General features: G+C 39.4%; 1 protein-coding gene across 6 annotated transcripts in view; it reads left to right on the plus strand.

Moving 5' to 3' along the window:
- Positions 1-22,909, plus strand: part of ZNF385B (zinc finger protein 385B) — a 368,360-nt gene that overhangs the window by 165,445 nt on the left and 180,006 nt on the right. The gene's annotated exons all lie outside the window — the stretch shown is intronic.

A 22,909-nucleotide genomic window follows, 5' to 3' on the forward strand; every position in this document is an offset into this window, starting at 1 on the left:
CTTGTCTGATGTTTGGCATGTGAAGATCTTCTCCCATTCTGTGAGGGGTCTCTTGTTCTTCTACCAATTTTTAATATCAGCAGTCAGGACACATTCTAAACTGTCATAATGAAAGCTGCTTAGGTATGAGAAGTGGTTGACTCTTGAGGAAGGAGGATACCAGGAAGAAGTCCTCACCTTACCTCATGGCATACATGCCTCAATTTGACCCTCAAGTGTTTGACCTTAGGACATGTGGTGAGGAACTTGCTAAGTATATATCAGGAATAAACTAAGGAGCGGGTGAGATAGCCCATCTGGGAGCCAGCCTGCTTTGCCGTGCACGTGTCCCAGGGCCCAGGGTCAAGCCTGAGACCTCATAGCAATGGGGGAACTGGTGCTGTGGTGTCTCTTCCTTTCTGTACATGTGTCTGCTTCTCTCTTTCTATATGAACAAGTTGGTCCACAGCAATAAAACCCCAAGAGAGCAAAGAAAAAAAAGAACAAATTAAGTATGTTGTTAAAAAGCTCTACTGATCAATCAGAGAGGTCTAAGAAAAAGAAAACATTTGAACTGATCTTAAAAAGACATCATAAGAATTTCTTATACCAGGTAGAAATAAAAGGCTGAGAAAAGTCAAGGATACTTGAAATCTTTGGCATTTTCAAGGAACTCTGAGTAACTATCTCAAATATAAATAGGTCACATATTTGAAGTCACTTTCATATGATATTGGTAGCTAATAATCACTAAGCATTTGCAGTATTCCAGAAGCTGCTGAAATCTCTTTGCATATAGCTCTGTCAAAACTCTAGGAGGTAGATATTATTATCATCTTGTTTTACAGATGATCGGACCTTTAAAGTAACTTTTCTAGTGTCACAGGATTACAGGTGAGTGGATCAGCACTCAAATGCTGGCATTCTCACCCTAGTGTTCATTCTTTACTCTTTTGCTCAAAAAAGGAGAGAGAGACTCAACTTATTCTAGATTTAATCAAAAGTTGTCATTCCTGAGAAACTCTAATAAATGAATAAAGTTGATTTTTCTCCCCATTGGGTCTGTTACCATAAAATTTGATTTACTCATTTTCAGTTAATTGAATCAGATTTTGCCTTTCTCTAACAAAAACCAATGATTGAATGGATGCCATTTTACTGGTGCATTGAACCAGTTTCTAAGAGTTAAGTATTACATTTTTTGGAATTTTTCAAACTAGTCATTAGTGTTATTAAAATACATTCTAGAAGTAAACATTAAATGAATTGTATGCAAAACAAAGGTAAAGAGTATTCAAACCCATCATTTAGCTACATTTTATTGTTTTCTATGTTCTTAAAGTTTTTTGCATGTATTCTGTATACCTGGTGGATTGCTATAGCTCTCTGCTACTGAGCATCTATTCTGTCTCCAGGTTCAACCATATTCTACATTATGTCCTTGACACTGGTAGTGGTGGCAGTATGTATACCATGAGATGGGAAATGTGAGAATTCAGAGCTTTTTCCCTAGAGAGCAGGTTATTCAACATTAACTATATAACTCTAGGCTTCACCATCATCATTTTTTTTTTTATTTTTGTCATTGCCCGGAATCATCATCTTGGGTTGACTTTGTCAGAAAGAGACTGGGATACACAGGGAAGGACGGACCCCATAGCATGAAGCTTCTTCCAATGCAGTGGGTTCTGGGTTCAAACCTGAATTACCTGCATGGCAGAACAGGTACACTACCCTATTCTGCCAGCCCGTTATCAATTCTGTAAATAAATAAATAAATGTTGCCTTAAGCTGATTCCCAGGAGGGCACTATATATTATATAGAGTTTAAATTGTATACGAAGGACCTCTGTTATTTAATTATATTAGGGCAATACTACGTAATGAAATAAATCTAGAAATGTTCATGACTTACATTTACATGTATTCATTTACACAGTTATTTCAGAAAGTTAATAATATATCTGAGTTTTATAACCACCCAAAGAAACACTATTTGTGTACTTTATGATCTTCATTGAGCAAAGGCTTTTTGTTTTATCTCAAATATATCATCCCAGGATAAATAATTATTAATTTTCTCGCTTAGTTTACCTAAGGTAGGATTCACTGTAACATGGGAAAATACAAGATACTTGGATTCTACTCCTGTCTGACCATTAAAAACCAAGTGACATATGGTTAGTGATCCTGCCTCTGTATTTTAGAATCAACTGGACACTTAAAGAAAAAAAAGACAGCAGTACATGTTTTATTGAGAGGGGTGGTTAAAGGTTTAAATGGATAACAGGCTTCCTTTAGGCCTGTTATATCAGACTTTCTTTGGGGTGGAGCCAGATGGTTGTTTGCTTTGAAATGCTCTTAGGACTGTTTTAACTTTGGACACATTTACAAACTGCAGAGGTGGGGGAAATGTTATGAGTAGGCGCTTCCATTTTGGAGTCAGAACTCCTCTTTTTCAAATCCACACCTCATCTGCCTAGCCAGGGATCCTCGGATAAATTTCTATCTTTGTACTTCAGTTTCAGCATGTGTAAAATAACAGTGGTAACATTAGTAATACCTGATACAGGGCAACAACTAGAGTAGGAGGTGACACTGAAATGTTGGGTTCTACTATTTTTACCACCGAAGAAGCTCTTAGTAGTTTCTGTAATTGTCTTCATTCTTTTTTTCACTACATTTACATATTTCACTGCCTTGTGATATCTTTTTAATGTCTTTCCTTTTATTTATTTATTTATTCCTTTCTGTTGTCCTTGTTGTTTTATTGTTGTTATTATTCTTGTTGTTATTGATGTCATCTTTGTTGGATAGGACAGAGAGAAATGGAGAAAAGAGGGGAGACAGAAAGGGGGAGAGAAAGATAGACACCTGCAGAAATGCTTCACCATTTGTAAAGTGACTCCCCTGCAGATGGGGAGCCTGGGGCTCGAACTGGACTCCTAATGCTGGTTAGTCCTTGCGCTTTGCACAACATGCGCTTAACCTGCTGCCCTCCCACCCAACTCCCTTTAATGTCTTTTCTTATAACTAAATTCTTTTTAACTCAACTTTCTTTTTTTAAAAATTTCTTTACTGGGGAATTAATGTTTCACATTCAACAGTAAATACAAAAGTTTGTACATGCATACCATTTCTAAGTTTTCCACAACCCCCACTAGGACCTCTGTCATCCTTCTTGGACCTGTATTTTCCCCACCCACCCACCCACTCGCTCCAGAGTCTTTTACTTTGGTGCAATACGCCAATTCCAGTTCAGGTTCTACTTGTGTTTTCTCTTCTGATCTTGTTTTACACCTTCTGCCTGAGAGTGAGATCATCCCATATTCATCCTTCTGTTTCTGACTTATTTCACTTAACATGATTTCTTCAAGGTCCATCCAAGATCAGCTGAAAATGGTGAAGTCACCATTTTTAATAGCAGAGTAGTATTCCATTGTGTATATAGACCACAGCTTGCTCAGTCACTCATCTGTTGTTGGACACCTGAGTTGCTTCCAGGTTTGGGCTATTACAAATTGTGCTGCTAAGAACATATGTGTACACAGATCTTTTTGGATGGGTGTGTTGAGTTCCTTAGGATATATCCCTAGGAGAGGAATTGCAGGGTCTTAGGGTAGGTCCATTTCTAGACTTGTGAGAGTTCTCTAGACTGTTCTCCACAGAGGTTGGACCAATTTACATTCCCACCAGCAGTGTAGGCAGGTTCCTTTGACCTCACAATCCCACAACATCTCCAGCATTTGCTGCTGCTACCTTTTCTGATGTATGACATTATCACAGGAGTGAAGTGGTATCTCATTGTTATCTTTATTTGCATTTCTCTGACAATCATAGACTTGGAGTGTTTTTTTCATGTGTTTTTCAGCCTTTTGGATCTCTTCTGTGGTGAATATTCTGTCCATGTCCTCCCCCCATTTTTGGATGGGGTTATTTGTTTTCTTGTTGTTGAGTTTGGCAAGCTCTTTATTTATTCTGGTTATTAGCTTCTTGTCTGATGTATGGCATGTAAAGATCTTCTCCCATTCTGTGAGGGGTCTCTTGGTTTGGGTATTGGTTTCTTTTGCTGTGCAGAAGCTTTTTAATTTGATGTAGTCCCATAGGTTTATGCTTGCCTTAGTCTTCTCTGTGATTGGATTCGTCTCATTGAAGATGTATTTAAAATTTATGCGGAAAAGAGTTCTGCCAATATTTTCCTCTAAGTATCTGATAGTTTCTGGTCTAACATCTAAGTCCTTGATCTACTTGGAATTTACTTTTATATTTGGTGAAATAGAGTGGTTCACTTTCATTCTTCTGCATGTTTCAATCCATTTTTTCCAACACTATTTGTTGAAGAGACTCTGCTTTCCCCATTTAATAGTCTGGGCTCCTTTGTCAAAGATTAGATGTCCACAGGTGTGGGGGCTTACTTCTGGGCTCTCAATTCTATTCCACTGTTCAGTGTGTCTATTCATGTTCCAGTACCAAGCAGTTTTGATGACAACAGCCCTATAATACAATTTGAGATGTGGGAGTGCGATGCCTCCAGTTCTGTTCTTTCTTCTCAAGATTGTTTTGGCAATTCTAGGTCTTTTCTGGTTCCAGATAAACATTTGTAGCATTTGTTCTATTCTCCTAAAAAATATGGTTGGGATCTTGATGGGGACAGCATTAAATTTGTATATGGCTTGAGAGAGTGGCATGTAGAAGTCCCCTACTATGACTGTGTTGCTGTTGATATATTGCTGTAGCTCTTTCAGTAGATGTTTGATGTATTTAGATGGCTTCTCATTGGGTGCGTAGATGTTAATAATTAAGTCCTCTTCATTGACTGATCCACTGAGCATTAAGTAATGTTCATCCCTATCTTTTTAAATTTTATTTACTTTAAAGTCTATCATGTCAGATAAGAGAAAAGTTGTTCCTGCTTTTTGTGGGCCATTGGCCTGTATGATAGTTTTCCATCCTTTCACTTTGAGTCTGTGTTTGTCTTGTTGAGTTAGGTGGACTTCCTGTACATGGCAGATTGTTGGGTTGTGTTTTCTGATCTATCTTCCTACTCTGTGCCTTTTAATAGGTGAATTCAGGCCATTGACATTTACTGATATCAAAGATTGAAGATATTTTAATTCCATTCTTGTAGACTTTTACAGTGTTCTGGTATATAGCCTATTTATGATGGACTGACTGTTTATATATCTTTCAGAACATCTTTCAGGGCAGGCCTGGGGATAGTTGCTTCTTCAATGGCTGCTTGTCTGAGAAGGTTTTGATGCCTCCATCTAGTCTGAATGACAGTCTAGCAGCAGGATACAGTAGTCTTGGTTGAAAGCCTTTCACACTGAGCACTCAATAGATATCTTGCCATTCTCTTCTGGCCTGTAGTGTTTGTGTGGAGAAGTCTGCTGCTAATCTTACGGGTTTTCCTCTGTAGGTGACTCTTTGTTTTTCTCTTGCAGCCTTCAGGATCCTTTCTTTATCCTTATTCCTTTCCAGTCTCAATATGATATTTCTTGGTGTCTTTAAGTCTGGTTTAATTCTGTTTGGGACCCTCTGGGCTTCTTGAATCTTTATGTCTTTGGTGTTGTCTAGACTAGAGAAATTTTCAGCTTTTATGTCCTGAAACAGGCTTTCTTCCCCTCCCTCTCTTTCTTCCTCTGGTAAACCCATAATGTGTATATTATTTCTTTTGAAGTCATCCCATAGGTCTCTGTTGTTGTTTTCAGTGTCTTTTAATCTCTTTTTGAGATCTTTTATTTCTTTTTTAGTTGTCTTTAATTCATCCTCGATCTTGCTAATTCTGTTTTCAGCCTCATTTATTCTATTCTCTCTCCCCTCTACTGTTTTCTGGAGTTCATCTATCTTGTTACCCTGTTCTGATACAATTTTAGCTTGTTCAGCTAGTTGTGTTCTTAACTCAAAGCTATTTCAGCTTTCAGCTCTCTAATAACCTTGAGATAATTAGTGTTTTCTTCCAGAGTCTCATTTGTTGTTTCTGCATTTCTGATGACATTTCTTTCAAACTCTTTATTCACTCTTGTGAATATTTCCTTAACTATAGTGTTTGGATATTGACTTCATTATTTTGTGCTTCAATTTTTGGAGGGCTTTTAGCTGGACTCTTGTCCTGGTTCATTTCTCCAATATTTCTTCTTGTTGGTTTAACCATTCTATATAGTATGTTCTGGGGTCCCTCTCTTAGTATTTTTCAATTGACAGTTATTTCAATATTATTTTAATCCCTGAGTTGGAGCTCAGTGGCTTAAAAGCCTCTTTTGTTTTCTCCCCAGTAGGCTATGGGAGCCTGAGGGCTTTTAAACTAGAAGTAGGCTTCTTAGCTTAATTACTGACTCCTGACCAAGAGATAAAGCAGGGTGGGGCAGAGATAATCCAGTGGTTATGCAAAGAGACTCTCACAGCCTCATCTCCTGAATTTCCTCATTAGTTCTCTCTCCCCTGGTGTCAGCACAGGGCCTCCAGATTCTGAGGGCAGTAGCAATGGAGACTCACAATTGCATTTGGTGAGTCTCAGGGGAGTCCTTTCCTCCCTTCAGCTGTCCCCTTGTTGGTGAAACAGACTGGAGGTGGGAGAACCCAGCCACTTCATCTTTCCCTAGGCTCCTCTCTGTCCAGGAGCCACACATATTTGCACTCACTGGTGATTTGGTGGGTTCCTGAAGTCATTCTAGTCCTGTCTTGCTGTGGTCCCAGGTGGTCTCCTTTGGTATTCCTACTTGACTCAGGAAAGGAGAGGAGAGGAGAGAAACACAGCTGCTCTAATTTAACTTTCGATAGTGAGATCTAAAAGCCATTCTGCCATGGATGAAACCCAGGGTGCAGCACAGACCAGGCGTGCATGTCCACTGAGCCATCTCTCACACCCCTTGACAATCTTTGCTTTCGTTTTGTTTGTCTTCCATACTATTTTATAATCATTAACAATATAAATAAGGTGCCGGGTGGTGGCACACCTAGTTGAGCGCACATGTTACAGTGCACAAGGACCCAGGTTTGAGTCCCCGGTCCCCAGCTGCAGGGGGAAAGCTTCACGAGTGGTGAAACAGTGCTGCAGCTGTCTCTCTGTCTCTTTCCCTCTCTATCTCAATTTCTGGCTATGTCTACCCAATAAATAAGTAAAGATTAAAAAAATAATAACATAAATAAAATGTTTTTTAACTGACCAAAAATTTCAGTTCTTGATATTTTGCTAAGTTGCTCAGTCTTATGATGACAGAAAGTCGTAGCTGAAAAATGCCTGCTGTGTTGCTTTAATAAACCTTTGAAATTAAACCTTTTGCACTGACTGAGAATATTTTCTTTACACTCTGAAGAACAATCCTGTTCTGGTATGTAAGGTGGGAATAATAATTTTTATAGACTCTGCTCTCAAAAGGAGTAAAGCAAATACAGAAAAAGAAAAAAGCAATTTATTTTTCTGTAGAAACTGTGTGACAAAGATAAACAAGTAGAACAAGATATTTTGACCAAGTCTTTAAAAGCAAAGCAAAGCAAATCAAAGAATAAAATGTGTATTTCCTCCTCCTTTCCATTTGAGGAAGATCAATGACTAATTAGGTATAGAAAGGAGAAAGACCTTATGGGTATTCTACTCTAGGAACAAAATTCATTGAGAAAAAAACCCAGCAGGCATGTTTATGGCAAGCCTATTGACTACTGTGGTTTCCTTGGGTGCCTGTCTTCCGACGCCTTTGACAGAGAAAGAGAAGTGAAGCAACAGGCACCATGAATGTCATCAAAAATATCTTTAAAGTAGAAAATTAGCAAATGTCAACTCTGCACTGGTCTTTGATAACACCCCTATCATTTGTTTATAAGGCTACAGAAATTATCATATTGAATATAAGCATGCCATTAAGTAGTTATAACACAGTAGCCAGTGTCAAGACTGGCATGTATTGTATATAGGGCACTTTTTCAGAGATGTAGGAGAATTGATGACCACCACTTGTAACTGAATTTTTATTCATTTCTTGTGTTAAAAACTAAGGGGCCCTGGTAGAGATATACCCAGTGTAGTGTAGAGGACAGATTGCCATGCATAAGGACATGGGTTCAAGCCCCCTCAACTCCCCACTGGGAAGGGGAAGTTTCATGAGTGGCAAAGCAGTTCTGCAAGACTCTCTTTTGCTCTCTGTCTGTCTCCCCTTCCCCTTTCAATTTCTCTTTCTCCTAGCAAATAAAATAAAGGAGAAAGGAAAAAATGACTTCCAGGGTCCGTGTATTCATCCTGTAGGCACCAAATCCCAGAGACAATTCTGGTGGCAATAACGCAGACAGACAATTTTAGATATTTGCACGAAAAGCCATTCTCTTAGTTAGCATTTGTTTGATTGCAAGAAACAGATTAAGACTAACTTAAAAGAAAAGGTGTGTGTGTGTTTGTGTGTGTGTATACACAACACATTTTAGGTAATCAAATGCCAACAATTACAATAGGATGGGGCTGGTTGTAATTGATGTCATTTAACTGGAAGCCAGTAAGAAATTGACTCTTCTCTTAAAGGTAATCTTTATCTCTCACAGTCTCTTATGTTTTCAGCACTATATACTTTGTTTTTCTTTCTGTAATGATTTGTCCTTCTTCCCCATAAATTTAGACTTGAAAATGACCCATAGTGATTAGTAGTCTCTAGCATTTATATCATCATTAAGAATATTTTTTATTTAATGGTTAGAGACAGAAATCAAGATAGAAGGGGTAAATGATTATGTATATATACATACATATGCAGATGCACATACACATACATACACACACACATACACATACACACACATACACACACACACACACACACACACACATACCTGCAGCACTGCTTCACCACTCAAGAAGATTTCTTCTGCAGGTGGTACCTGAGGGCTTGAACCTAGGTCCTTGTGCATTGTAACATATGCTCTGAAACAAATGTATCATTAATTGTCTAGCCACAGTATATATGCTTCTAGAATTCATTTTTCTGAGTTATAATATGATGAAACTGAATTTTAATGTATGGACCTAAGGTTGGGTTGGGAAATAAATAGGAAAACATTATCTCTGGCCCTCAGAGTACCGAGTACTTCTTGGGGTGGAGGCTCCACAAAATTAAGAAATTAAGGTCTTTCCAGTTGCATTATGCTATTAGAGCTAACATATTACACAGATCTGAAAAGAAAACATAGATTTTTATTTTATAACTCTTTGAATTCCCATACTGAGTGTCCTCTTTCTTTCTCTCTCTCTCTCTCTCTCTCTCTCTCTCTCTCTCCATTATATAGGCAGGCTAGAAAAAAGCCACATTTCTCCCAGTTGGTGATCACTCACACAGGATAGTTTCAGGGCACTTTGCTGCCCTAGGCACTTCACCTGAGAGGACAAGCTGACTTTATATAAAAATCAGCAAGGTAGAGTAAGTTTTTATTAGATAGGTATATATTTTTTTAATGAGAGGAAAACAGTGATCGCATTTCTAATTTAAATCTATTGCAAATTTTGACACATCTGGATGTCTATATTAAGAAAAACTACATTGCATTGTTTGAACAGCTGCTATCCAGTGCAGAGAGAAGCAGGTGCTCTGTCTGACAGCATCATTGATGGCATAATTCTTTTTTATATGATCAGTTGTGCAGAGATATGATGGGTCTGCACCATGCTAATCAGATAGCAAGGTATTGTTATAGGTGTCTTATGATGACATTGACAGAAAATAAATACTGAAAAGAGGGACATATTTCTGAGGAGACTTACCATCCTGATGTATAAATTGTTCCTCTCCTATAAATTAAGCACTCAGTGAGAAATGGCAGTGCCAACATAGTGGTTTAAAAGGTTTGATGCCAAGAAAGAAATCATGCATGTCAGCCTATGCATGGGCTAAACTCAGGCCACTCTCTCTATGTAGGTTCCTGACACTCATCTATAGGAAGACAAGTATTGCAAGTGAAAAGACTTGAGTCATTGAGGAGCTTCGAGAACTGGTAGTTGAAATTCACTATAAATATTCTTTGACCATTATCCTCACTCCGTCTAAGAATATTATGCTCAAATCATTCATAACTTCTTTTTTCAATTTTTTATTTATAAAAAGGAAACATTGACTAAACCATAGGATAAGAGGGGTACAACTCCACACAATTCCCACCACCAGAACTCTGTATCCCATCCCCTCCCCTGATAGCTTTTCTATTCTTTAATCCTCGGGGAGTATGGACCCAAGGTCATTGTGGGATGCAGAAGGTGGAAGGTCCAGCTTCTGTAATTGCTTCCCAGCTGAACATGGGCATTGACAAGTCGATCCATACTCCCAGTTTGTCTCTCTCTCCCCCTAGTGGGGAAGGTTCTGTGGAAGCAGGCCTCCAGGACACATTTGTGGGGTTATTGGTCCAGGGAAGTCCTGTAAGCATCATGCTAGCATCTGGAACCTGATGGTTGACAAGAGAGTTAACATACAAAACAAACAAATTGTTGACCAATCATGAACCTAAAGGCTGCAATAGTGCAGATGAAGAGGTGTGTGGGGGGGGTCCCTCCATTTTGTAGATAGCTAGTAGGTATATTTTAATTAAATTCCAAAGGGGCTGTGGCTATACTAGTTTTTTTTTTCCCCCCTAAGCCTGAAATCTGATATGCAAGTGGATCCAAGTTATTGTCTGGGGAGATGATGTCATGGCTGGAAAAAGGACCAGAAAGCTGGATCAGGGAAGAGAGTAGCTTCCTAATATGGGAAAGGGGTATAAATATTGTTGACTGTAACCCCCATCGACTTAATGTGGTTGGGGCCCCATATTCAGCTTAGGAGCCTATGTGACCTCTGCATCCCTGTAAATCTGAGCTCACATTCTGTGGTCATGTGTAGGAACAGTCCAAGCTGTCCCAGTATCAGGACCCATCTTCCTCAGATAGAGCATAGAGTCTGTTGTCCATCCTTCCTTTGGAGGATGAAACATTCTCTACTATTATTGATCCAAGTTCAGGGCAAGGTCCTATGGGGGTCCACAAAGGGGTCTATTGTGTTGCTTCCGATAGAAATGACTGGTAACCATGGAGAGAGGGATTTATTCGAGTTCTAGGCCCATCATGTCTGTTTGGGAATCTCAGGACTCCCTGATTAGGGTCCCAGCTGATGGGGTGGCCTGATAGTGACTAAAGAGTCATCGTTAAAGTATGCCAGTCTTTTGTCCCTATTCAGCTTTTGCAGTCCTTGCTTTGATAAGGTTAACTTTGTAGTGAGTGAGAGAACTGCAATAGGAAGTAGGTGAGGAGGTTATCTAAGTCTAAGTAGACACTATTTCATTATGAACTTTATACTGACTCACTACAGACTATTGTGTATTTTTGCTTTCAAGTATATATTTTGCCCTAATTTATGGGTACATGTAAACATATGTTCTATCTCATGGGACCTGGCCTATATCTAGGTTTTGGGACTTTGTTAGGAAGTGAACCTTCTGGAATGGAATTAGAGAATCCTATGAAAGGAAAGATCTCACCAGAGTAATGAGGGTGAAGGGCTGACATTCTACACCTGACATCTCTGGACAGTCTTAAGTGAAGCATGCTGAGGTGGTACTCGTTGTGTTGATTAGGTTGGGATCGGTGGGTACAATATCATTTGGTATGAATTGAGAGAAGCATGCAGGAAAGTGAGTCCCACCTTAGAGGTTCCAGGACTGGGGGAAATACAGGCTCTATAGAGGAAGTGGGAGGTCCACTTAGGGCTTAAGAAAGCAATAGGTAGCTATTTCTATAATCACATTATGTGGCAATTGGGTTAACTTTGAATTATCCCTTTGTTAGAATTTTCTGTATCATACACAACATCACCATAATTTATGTCCTTTGACATTATTTGTATATAGCTGTGCCACTGGTTGCTTCTGTTCTCCCTGGTCTAAACTTTTTTATTTATTTATTTATTTATTTTTGCCTCCAGGGTTATTGCTAGGGCTCAGTGCCTGCACCATGAATCCACTGCTCCTAGAGGCCATTTTTCCCCCCCTTATCGTTGTAGCCTTGGTGTGGCCATTATTGTTGTTGTTGATGTCATTTGTTGTTGGATAGGACAGAGAGAAATGGAGAGAGGAGAGGAAGACAGAGAGGGCTAGAGAAAGATAGACACCCTCAGACCTGCTTCACTGTTTGTGAAGCAACTCCCCTGTAGGAGGGGAGTTGAGGGTTCGAACCAGCATCCCTTCGCCAGTCCTTTGGTGCTTTGCACCACATGTGCTTAACCGGACCCCCTGGCCTAAGCTTTTAAGAGAGTCAACATATCAAAGACTCAGCCTATGTATTAAAAAGACTCAGTTTGTGCTTTAAAAAATTTGAGACATTCAATTTTTCCCCTCTCATATTACTTAGTGATTTATATGACTACAAATTAACAAGAGTATATATAAATACCATTCCCACCACCAAAAGACTGTGTCCCATTCCACCCCACCCCCTGCCCCATGAAGCCGAACATCCACCCTCACCCTCAACCCAGGGTTTTTACTTTGTTGCCTTATTCCAAATTTAGTCAAATCCTGCTTTTAGTTTTCCATTCTGTTCTAGAAATGGACCTACCTATAACCCTGAACTTCCTCTACTGAGGAAATACCCTAAAGTACCAAACATATCCATCTAAAAAAATATTGTGTACATCTATATTCATAATAGCAATTTGTAATAGTCAAAGCCTGGAAGCAACCTAGAGGTGTAACAACAGATGAGTGACTGAGAAAATTGTGGATAGATAGATAGATAGATTTTGCTTTTTTTTTTTTTTTTTTTTTACTCAGCTGTGAAAAATGACTAGTTCACATTCTTCACATCACCCTGTATGGAGATTCAAAGAATCATGTTAAGTGAGATAAGCCAGAAAGAGAAGGATGAAGATGGTATGATCTCATTCATAGACAGAAGTTGAGAAATAAGAACAGAAGAGGAAACACAAAGCAGATCTTGAACTGGGTATTGAGCCAAAGTAAATCACTCTGCAGGAGGGAGTTCAGGTCCTGGTTCATGATGGTAGAAGACCTAGGTGGGAGATCAGAGTGCCTTGCAGAAAACAGAAATTTTACACATGTACTAACAACTGTGTTGTATGTTTCATATTGGTTTGGTCTCCTTCCCCCCACCTCTGGGAGAAATTGGTTGGGCCCTTGCTAGTTTCGCGCCCCTCTTTCTCCCTGCCCCCATGCTACGTAGTTCTAGAGTTCTGGCGGAACCTCTGGAGGAGGGGGATGCAGGACAGATCTGTGTGGTGATTAGTTTGGGTTAGTTTATGAATCGTTGTTTGTGAATAAAGAAATACAGCTTCCCGGCCCAGCCATGTGTCCTCGAGTCTCTGTCTACCGCCGCGAAGCTAGCCTAGCCTGCTGGAGCCCCGAACCTTAACGACAAATGGCGCCCAACGTGGGGCACGAACCCACGACCCTGAGATTAAGAGTCTTATGCTCTACCGACTGAGCTAGGCCCGAAGCCCACGCTCCTCCATGCACCCAGAACCCTGCGAGACAAGCCGCGCACCAATGGAGCAGACATGGGCAGAGCCATGGTGGCCGGACTGGGACTGGGGCTGCTGTTTCTGGCACTGCTCCTCCCCACACAGATTTACGCAAACAATACAACTGCTGTAGTAGCTGCAGGCCTCAGTAACTCCTCTCAGAGCATCTCGATGACGACGATGACGATGGCCCCAGGCCCCACTAGAGCCACCAGCGCAAGTGATGCGGCACTGCAGCCAACACTCACTCTCCTCCTGGTCTTGTTCTCCCTCCTTCATCTCTGCTGTTAGAGAGAGACTCAGGTCAAGAAACATCTGTACTTCCCCATCTTCTAAACTCTATTCGGATGACGCCAAGATTTCATTCAGTGTGACAAGAGAAAAAAAGAAAAAAAAACAGGTCTTCCGTGAATCTGCCGCCTCATCACCTTGTCTTGCTGACACTGAAAAGGTTGGATCTCGAATTTGATTGGCTTGAAGAGACGAGAAGCATCTGATGAGGTGGTGGATGCCAATATTGAATCTGGAGTTTCTCGTACACAAGATGAAGAAAGACAACATCCCCAATTAATTAGTGAAGAGATGATTTCCTGAAATGTGGCTTTAAAAAAATAGGGATTTCTCAATCTCTACCTGAAAAATAAGGCTAGATTTTATCTTAACAGAGATGGGATGTAGAACAGAGATTCAGTTTTCATTTGGTTCATTAAATCGATGAGGCAGTTAGGTCATATAAGATGCTTCTATGACTCTATTTATGTGTACGTTAGAGGGGACTCCAGGTGTTACTACTGTCCATCCTCTATGTATTGTTTCCATAGTACTAACTTAATGCCGATACACTCAAGTTTTTAAATTATAAAGCTACCATTATTGTCTCAAGAGCTGAACTCCTTTCCTCTCCAGCTTTGGATTTGATGTTTCATTTGGGTGTTTTAATGTAGGAATTGGTAAGTGCCAGCGTAATGAGGAATCTACCCCAAATCCAAGTTTAATGAGTAAAACTTGCTTATAAACTTAATCACATATTCCTGTTCTACAAGAGCACCTGATATTCATTTAGTTAAACTGATTTCCAAAGAGTATAAGTACCTTGACCTCAACTAATTTCAAAATGCTTTTTGTTAATGCCTATGTCAAATTCTTTTTTAAAAAATATAATTTGAAATAATCTGTTCTGATGGTAAAATTGACATCTTGAAATTAATAAAGCATATATACAAAGGAGCCAAAAATATAAATCAAATATTTGAGAAGTGAGAGAGCTTTATTGGGCAACAACCAGGGGTGACGTGTGGGGACAGAATTGGTTGAAGAGGGCACTGCTAGGATTTCGTGGGGCGTGGTAAAACCTGGGGGCAGAGACTGCATCAGAATAATTCCTCAGCATCACAACTGGATTTACTACTGACTGTAAACAAATTTTCCCCCCAATAAAAATAATTTTGAATATAAAATTTATCATTTGGGGCATTGCGTGGTAGTGCATCGGGTTAAGTGCATATGGCACAAAGTGCAAGGATCGATCTAAGGATCCCGGTTCAAGCCCCCAGCTCCCCACTTGCAGGGGAGTCACTTCACAGGTGGTGAAGCAAGTCTGCAGGTGTCTATCTTTCCCTCCCCCTCTCTGTCTTCCCCACCTCTCTCTATTTCTCTCTGTCCTATCTAACAATGAATGAAATCAACAATAATAATAACCACAACAAGGCTACATCAACAAGGGCAACAAAAGGGAGGGAAATGGCCTCCAGGAGCAGTGGATTCATGATGCAGGCACTGAGCCCCAGCAATAACCCTGGAGGCAAAAAAAATTATCATTCAAAAATGACAGTGCTCAAGAGAATATGTCTTGCAAAAACTACATTAGACATTATAGTCCTGAGAGCCATCACACCACACACACACACACACACACACACACACACACACACACACACACATCAGAAGGTGTGATTAGTTATTGTTACACCCTGTGTCAAAACTGTGGAAATATAGATGAAAGGAAAGATCTTTGAGTTTTCTCAATATGGTAGCAAAGCAATCTGCAATGCAAACAGCCCTCATGCTATTTATAGAAGCTGGGATAGCAGAATCAAGTGTAGCAGTATCACCTAGGAATTTGTTATGAATTCAATTTTCCACTCTAGAAAGATTTTTTCAGAAATTCTGAGGATTGAATCCAACAGTCTATTGTAACCTGCCTTCCTGGGGTCTCTGAGAAATACTCATGTGTAAGAACAGGTAGGTTAAAATGAAAAAGAACTGAAGGAGACCACCTGGGAATGTAACAAGACAGGACTAGAATGACTTTGGAACCCACCAAATCACCGGTGAGTGCAAACACGTGTGGCTGATGGACAGAGAGGCGCCTAAGGAGAGATTCCTCATCAAATCTGGAGCTGCTGGTAACAGTTCCGCAGTTTACCAGTTGAGGTGCCATGTCCAGTCTTTTTTATACCAACAAAAAGACTGCTAAAGGGAGGAGAGGACTCCCCTAAAACTCACCAAATGTAACTGTGAATCTCCATTGCTATTGCCCTCAGAGGCTGGAGCAGCAGGGGGAGGCCCTGTGCTGACACAGGGGACAGAGAACTGACGAGGAAACTCAGGAGATCTACACCTTGGAGGCCTAGTGGTGAGGCTGTGTGGTTGGAGCTTTTCCATGTTGTTCTCCTGATGAGAACATAGTGAATAGTTGCCTCAGAACCTTCAGAGTATAAACAGGGCTTGTTTAAAAACTCTCAGGTCCCAGCAGTGCTGCCCAGCTTGGGAGAGAAACTGAATTGAGTCTGGAGCTTTGGATCCTTAGGGTGTGAGAGTCTCTTTGCATAACCACTGTATTATCTCTCCCTCACCCTGCATTATCTGTTGGTCATGAGTCAGTGATTAAGATAAGAAGCCTACTTATAGTTTAAAAGCCCTCAGGTTCCCATAGCCTACAGGGAAAAAAAAGAACAAAAGAGGCTTTTAAGCTACCTTGCTCCAACTCAGGGATTAAAATAATATTGAAACAACTGTCAATTTCCACAACTGTGAACCCTTTAATTACCTTACTTAGACACAAGTCAATCCAGACAAGAGTGATCAGTAATTTGAAAAGTACTGAGAGGGAGACCTCATAACATACTATATGGAATGGTTAAACCCAGAAGAAATATTGGAGACGTGAACTAGGACAAATGTCCACCTAAAAGCCCCCCAAAGGTTGAAACACAGAACATTGAGGTAAACTTCCAAATGCTAGTTAAAGAAAGAGTCACAGGACTGAGTAAAGAGTTTGAAAGAATTATCATCAGAAATGGAGAAACAACAAATGAGACTCTGGAATGAAACACTAATTATCTCAGGGTTATTAGAGAGCTAAAAGCTGAAATAGCTGGGCTAAGAACACAACTAGCTGAACAAGCTAAAACAGTATAAGAACAGGGTAACAAAATAGCAGAACTATAGGAAACAGCAGAAGGGAGAGAGAATAGAATAAATGAGGCTGAAAACAATTAGCAAGATTGAGGATGAATTAGAGAAAACTAAGAAAGAAGAGATCTCAAAAAGAGATTAAGAGATACTGAAAATAACAGCAGAGACATATGGGATGACTTCAAAAGAAATAATATATGCATTATGGGTTTACCAGAGGAAGAAAGAGAGGGAGGGGAAGAAAGCCTGTTTCAGGACATAAAAGCTGAGAACTTCTCTAGTCTAGACAACATCAAAGACATAAAGGTTCAAGAAGCCCAGAGGGTCCCAAACAGAATTAACCCAGACTTAAAGACACGGAGACACATCATATTGAGAATGCAAAGGAATAAGGATAAAGAAAGGATCCTGAAGGCTGCAAGAGAAAAACAAAGAATCACCTACAGAGGAAAACCCGTATGATTAGCAGCAGACTTCTCCAACACAAACACTACAGGCCAGAAGGGACTGGCAAGCTATCTATAGAGCGTTCAATGAGAAAGGTTTTCAACCAAGACTGCTGTATCCTGATTTGCATCCCAAATTGGGAAACTAAGAAAATGACTAGAAATTATATTTTCAGAACAGCTAGAAAATATGATTAGACTGTATGTTTTATAACAGCATTCTTTTGATACTGCTCTCTCAGAATTCCCAGGTGTTACAGACCATTTCAATTCTTACACTGTTCGTTGTTTACTGAAGCATTAAAGACTGAAGTATCTCAAGGTCTGTAATATTCTTCATTCATATATATATATATATGTGTGTTATGTGCACACTAATGATATATACATATATGAACAAAAGAAAAGAGATGATAGAGCATCCAAAGTCTTTTTTCTCCTCCACTATAAAATGTAGACTTTTGGGAGTCAGGTGGTGGTGCAGTGGGTTAAGCGCATGTGGCGCTAAGCACAAGGACCTGCATAAGGATCCCGGTTCGAGCCCCCGGCTCCCCACCTGCAGGGGAGTCGCTTCACAGGCGGTGAAGCAGGTCTGCAGGTGTCTGTCTTTCTCTCCCCCTCTCTGTCTTCCCCTCCCCTCTCCATTTCTTTCTGTCCTATCCAACAACGATGACATCAACAACAACAGCAATAATAACTACAACAATAAAAAACAAGGGCAACGAAAGGGAAAATAAATAAACAATATTAAAAAAAATGTAGACTTTTGTATGTCAAACATATATTTGAACGTAAGTAAAAGATAAGCTACATAAATTTCTATCCTGGATAGACCAAGTTTCTTTTTTTAAATTTTTTTTCCTTTATTGGGGGATTAATGTTTTACAGTCGACAGTAAATGTAATAGTTTGTACATGCATAACATTTCTCAGTTTTCCACATAATGCAACCCCCACTAGGTCCTCTGTCAACGTTTTCCAGAACATGTATTCTCTCTCCCTTTGTTCTTTTTGTTCGAATCTTCATAGTCTTCCCCCACACTCCCTTCATTGCCTAGATTCATGTCCTTTTCATCCTTTTCTCAGATACTTTCACTTTTCACATCTTTTTTAAAAGTATGTTTTACTATGGAAGTAATGATTTACAAGACAGTCATTGGCACATGAGTAGAATGCTTCGTACTCTGTCATATTTTTCTGCACACCAATCCCACCACCAACTCAGGCTCTTGTTCACCATTGCACTCTGGGTACTCAGTGTCCTTCCTCTCAGACCCTGTTATTCTCCCCCTGCCCAAGTCCTTGACCTTGCTGCAACCGACCACATCCAGTCCAAGTTCATCTTGTGCTTTGCCTTCCCTTCATTATTTCTTGTTTCACTTTTCATGTTTTTATCTTCCCCACTGTCCTTTAACCAAAATAAAAGTAACCAATCATGTAAAATTTGAGTCTCTCAATTTAGGCACAGGGAAATATAAAAACATGAACAAGTACCTATAACACTTGAAAGTTCAACTTTGGACCCCAAGAAGCAATCAATCCACTTTTGCTGCTGCCCACAGTTATGCTAATATGTTATCTACTGCCAGATATATTTTTAATAGCTAAGAGATGTAAATATGCACTTCTTTTCCTGCTAGAAAATATAATTTCAGAAACACATTGAGCACCGGCTGACATACTATGTGTAGTCTTCCTTTGTGCCCAGATAGAGCTTCTCTTTTTAAATTGTTAATCCACTTTTAGCAGAAAAGTAAAAAAGAAACGAGATGTTCCTATGTTAAACACTCAGTGTAATATCTTTATTGCTTGAAAACTGTAAGGTTCATTCTCTCAGGAGAAACCTACTTTAGAATTATCTTCCTGTTGGAGTCAAACAATGCATTTTGAAACAGAAAGCTCATTGGAGGTTCAAGACCCTAACACTAAATAATAAATATATTTGCATTCTCTGATCCTTGATGAGGAATATAATTTTACTGTACAGTCTCCCAAAAAAACATGCATATTACATAGTCTCATTCTGTACCAGAATTCCTTCTAGTTTGTAGTGAAATCTATTTTAACATCCTTAGAGGAAAAATAAAATTGGGTCATTACATTTAAAATATGATATTATAAACATATTTGCACATGTTAAAATTTTTTTGTGTGAATTTAGGTGAAAATATTACTTGGAATTCAAAAGGAAAATTATAATCAATTCAGAATTTACACTTTCAACTTCAGTGAAATAGCCTACTTTTCCATAATTTTTGTTGGCTCTACACACCCAGGAGGCAACACTTACTGACAGTCCCTTTATTGTTTGTTAGTTTCAACCAAGGTACACAGTGAGTGGAGTCTGTGTAGCGTTCCAGCCAGCTTAGGAGACAAGCAAGAGTCAAGCAAGGCTCACATTCTATCTGAGTAAACGTGTGGAAGATTAGCACACTTCTTCACATCTCGGCTCTTGATACATTTGTTATACAGAAATTACAGATTGAATTTAACTATTGCTAGGAAACATGCTTCTAGGTAAGTGGCATCTCTTATAAATGGTCTAAAGTGATAGCAGATGTAAATATGAAGGTGTCCTGGGCTATAAGTTTTTAGGTTTGTACAGATTTCACACGGTGCTGGCAATTCCATGATTAGTATTGCTTATCTGACTAGGATCAGGGCAATTTAGATTGATCAAGGCAATGTACGCTTAAGTTAAAGAGGCAGACGTGATTAACATGATACTTTTTTTTTTCTTCTAGTAAGATGAGTACTTGGGGGCTTAATCAGTAGTAGTTATAGACAGTCATCATTTAAATATTAAAATTATTCTGGTTTTTATAGACGTTGTCCTTGCATATATTGCTAACATGCTGTCTCCTAAAAGGGGGTGGTTTTACATGATTTTTCTAATATTTGTATATGCAAATGCCCAGATTACTTGTTTTTATGTCAGTTCTGCATGGTAGATCACGGAAAAGGTAAAGTACTAATACATTTCACTATTTTAGTAGTAATCATAATTATAGGTTATATGATAGAGGGTTTTTAAATGCAGGATTTTCATGTATTTGTCCTAATAGAAATCTGACAAAGCCAATCCAAGGATATCTGGTAAAGCTGAATTTCTCACCATAATTAAACAAAAGTTTCTTTGGAAGCTCCATAGACATTTTAAATATGTTTCATTGAAACAAAATAGTTCAATTAGTGTCAGGTTAATATAATAGTTTCAATATCAGTGTCAAGTTAATATAAAATGCTTCACTTTGTGTCAATTAATACTGAATTTTATGCCTTAGTTTGTTTATTTGGAAAACAAACCTCTCCTTAATAGAATATGTTAGTAAATGCATGATGAGTTAAAAACTTCTCTAGTTAATACAGAATAAGCAGACATTTAAAAATTCTAGCAAAGTAAGTGACATTGCCACAGTGAAACTTGGACTAGTTAGATGCACGATTTCCCGTATAAGAACAAATTGGGTTTTCCTTTTTGGGGAGTTGTTCATTATATCACTACTTACTAATATTTCATAACCCATTTAGGATATAGTAGACATGATTTTTTAGTAGTTTAGAAGATAAATGGTGGGGACCCTGGAGAGGATATAGCCCATCCACTAGAGACCATGTGTGAGGTCCTGGATGTAAGCCCCCCGGCTGCCACATGGAAATACCCTGCAATAGGAAAGCTGCACCACTCTGGTATTTCTCCCTCTCTCTCTGTCTTTCCCTGTTACTCTCCCCTCTACCTAAAAAGAATTCACCAGGTACAGTGAAATTCAGCTGGCGTGAAACCCCAGCAAGAACCTGGTGACAAATAGGTAAATAAATGCATCTTATTTTGACTACTGGCTCAGTCTTCACAGGGAAAGCCCATAAATGATGATGTATTGGAGGTAGCTTCTGCCATAATTTCAAGTCTTTTAATTATTGTACTTGGCCTCAATATATGCTATGATGAAAATATTATTTAGGAGGTAGAACACCCAAGTTTGGGCCCTGGCTCCTCAACACCATTTGTTCTTTCTTTAATCTTTATTTATCTTTTGGGTAGAAACAACCAGAAATCGAGAGGAGGGGGATGATAGAGAGGGACAAAGACAGAGAGGCACCTGCAGCCCTGCTTCATCACTTGCAAAGCTTTCCCCCTGCAGGTGGGGACCCTGAACTCAAACCCAGGTCCTTGCACATTGTGATATGTGCACTCAACCAGGTGAGCCACCACCCAGCCCCCTCAACCTATTTATAACCACTGGGTTATCTCTTATATAAAATGATTTTTATACTGTTACTTTTCTTAATTCCGCTTCTGCCCTCTTAGTTTTTTAATTAATCAATTCATTTATTTATTGGATAGAGTGAGAGAGAAATCGAGAACAGTGGTGAAGATAGTGAGGGAGGGAGATACCAGCATCACTGCTTCACCACTTGCAAAACTTCCCCCCTGCAGGTGGGGACCAGGTGCTTGAACCTGCGTCCTTGAGCACTGTAACATATGCTCAACCAGGTGCACCACCACCCGGTCTCTGCCCCTCTTAGCTTTTATTTTTATTTTGTCACATTGTAGGCTCTATATGCATGTAGAAATATAAATATTCAAATACGTATTCAAAGAAAATATTCAAAATTTTAAACGGGTTCGTCATGGACGTTTTCACATGAGGTTCAATACTACTGGTGAGAAAGTGAGAAAGACAGTTTAGTACAATATGCCTGTTCTCTGAGAGTCAGGCCTGTGCTTATGTCAAGAAGCCACACTGTGCTTATCATTTAGCAAAGTTCTGTATATATTTCACAACCTCTGCAGTTGGAAAAATCTGACCAATATCCATGTTGAAGACATTTATTGAAAAGAGGAATGGAAGAATACTTTAAAATTACCTACATAGTAACTTGCCACATGTGAAATCTCAAAAGCATGCTACATACTCTAGTTCTCCAGTTCCCCAGTATCTCCCCACTAAATGGAAAATTTTAAACTTGTAAGCTTGAGTCATGGCATCATGTCACAAAGCAAGAGATCAGATAACTGGAGTTAGGATCCATCCTCCTTCTTCACCTCTAAGTGGTTTCAGGAAGATTGTCCATATTGTTATGTACAGAGGAAATGAAGAAACAATTATTCATCTCAGAGGGTTTAGGTGTTAAGTAGGCAATATTCTAAAATGATATGGATGGTACTATGGGTTTGTTTGTTTTTTTCACCTGGTTAATCCTGGGGTTGGTGACTCCATAATTTCACCATTCCTAGAGACTGTGTTTTCCTCCCTCCCTCCCTCCCTCCTTTCCTTCCTTCCTTCCCTCCCTCCTTTCCTTTCTCCCTTCCTTCCTTCCTTCCTTCCTTCCTTCCTTCCTTCCTTCCTTCCTTCCTTCCTTCCTTCCTTCCTTCCTTCCTTCCTTCCTTCCCCGTAAGAGACAAACATATCAAAGGAGGGGATTGGATACCGAGTTCTGGTGGTGGGAATTGTGCGGAATTATATACCTCTAATCCTATGGTTTTGTCAATATTTCCATTTTATAAATAAAAACAAATAAATAAAGGAAGAGAAGTCAGGACTATAGAAAAATGGGCAAATACATATAAATACAGATAAATATAAAA

Source organism: Erinaceus europaeus, chromosome 18 (genome assembly GCF_950295315.1).
Source record: "Erinaceus europaeus chromosome 18, mEriEur2.1, whole genome shotgun sequence".
In the NCBI taxonomy this organism is placed as follows: Eukaryota; Metazoa; Chordata; class Mammalia; order Eulipotyphla; family Erinaceidae; genus Erinaceus; species Erinaceus europaeus.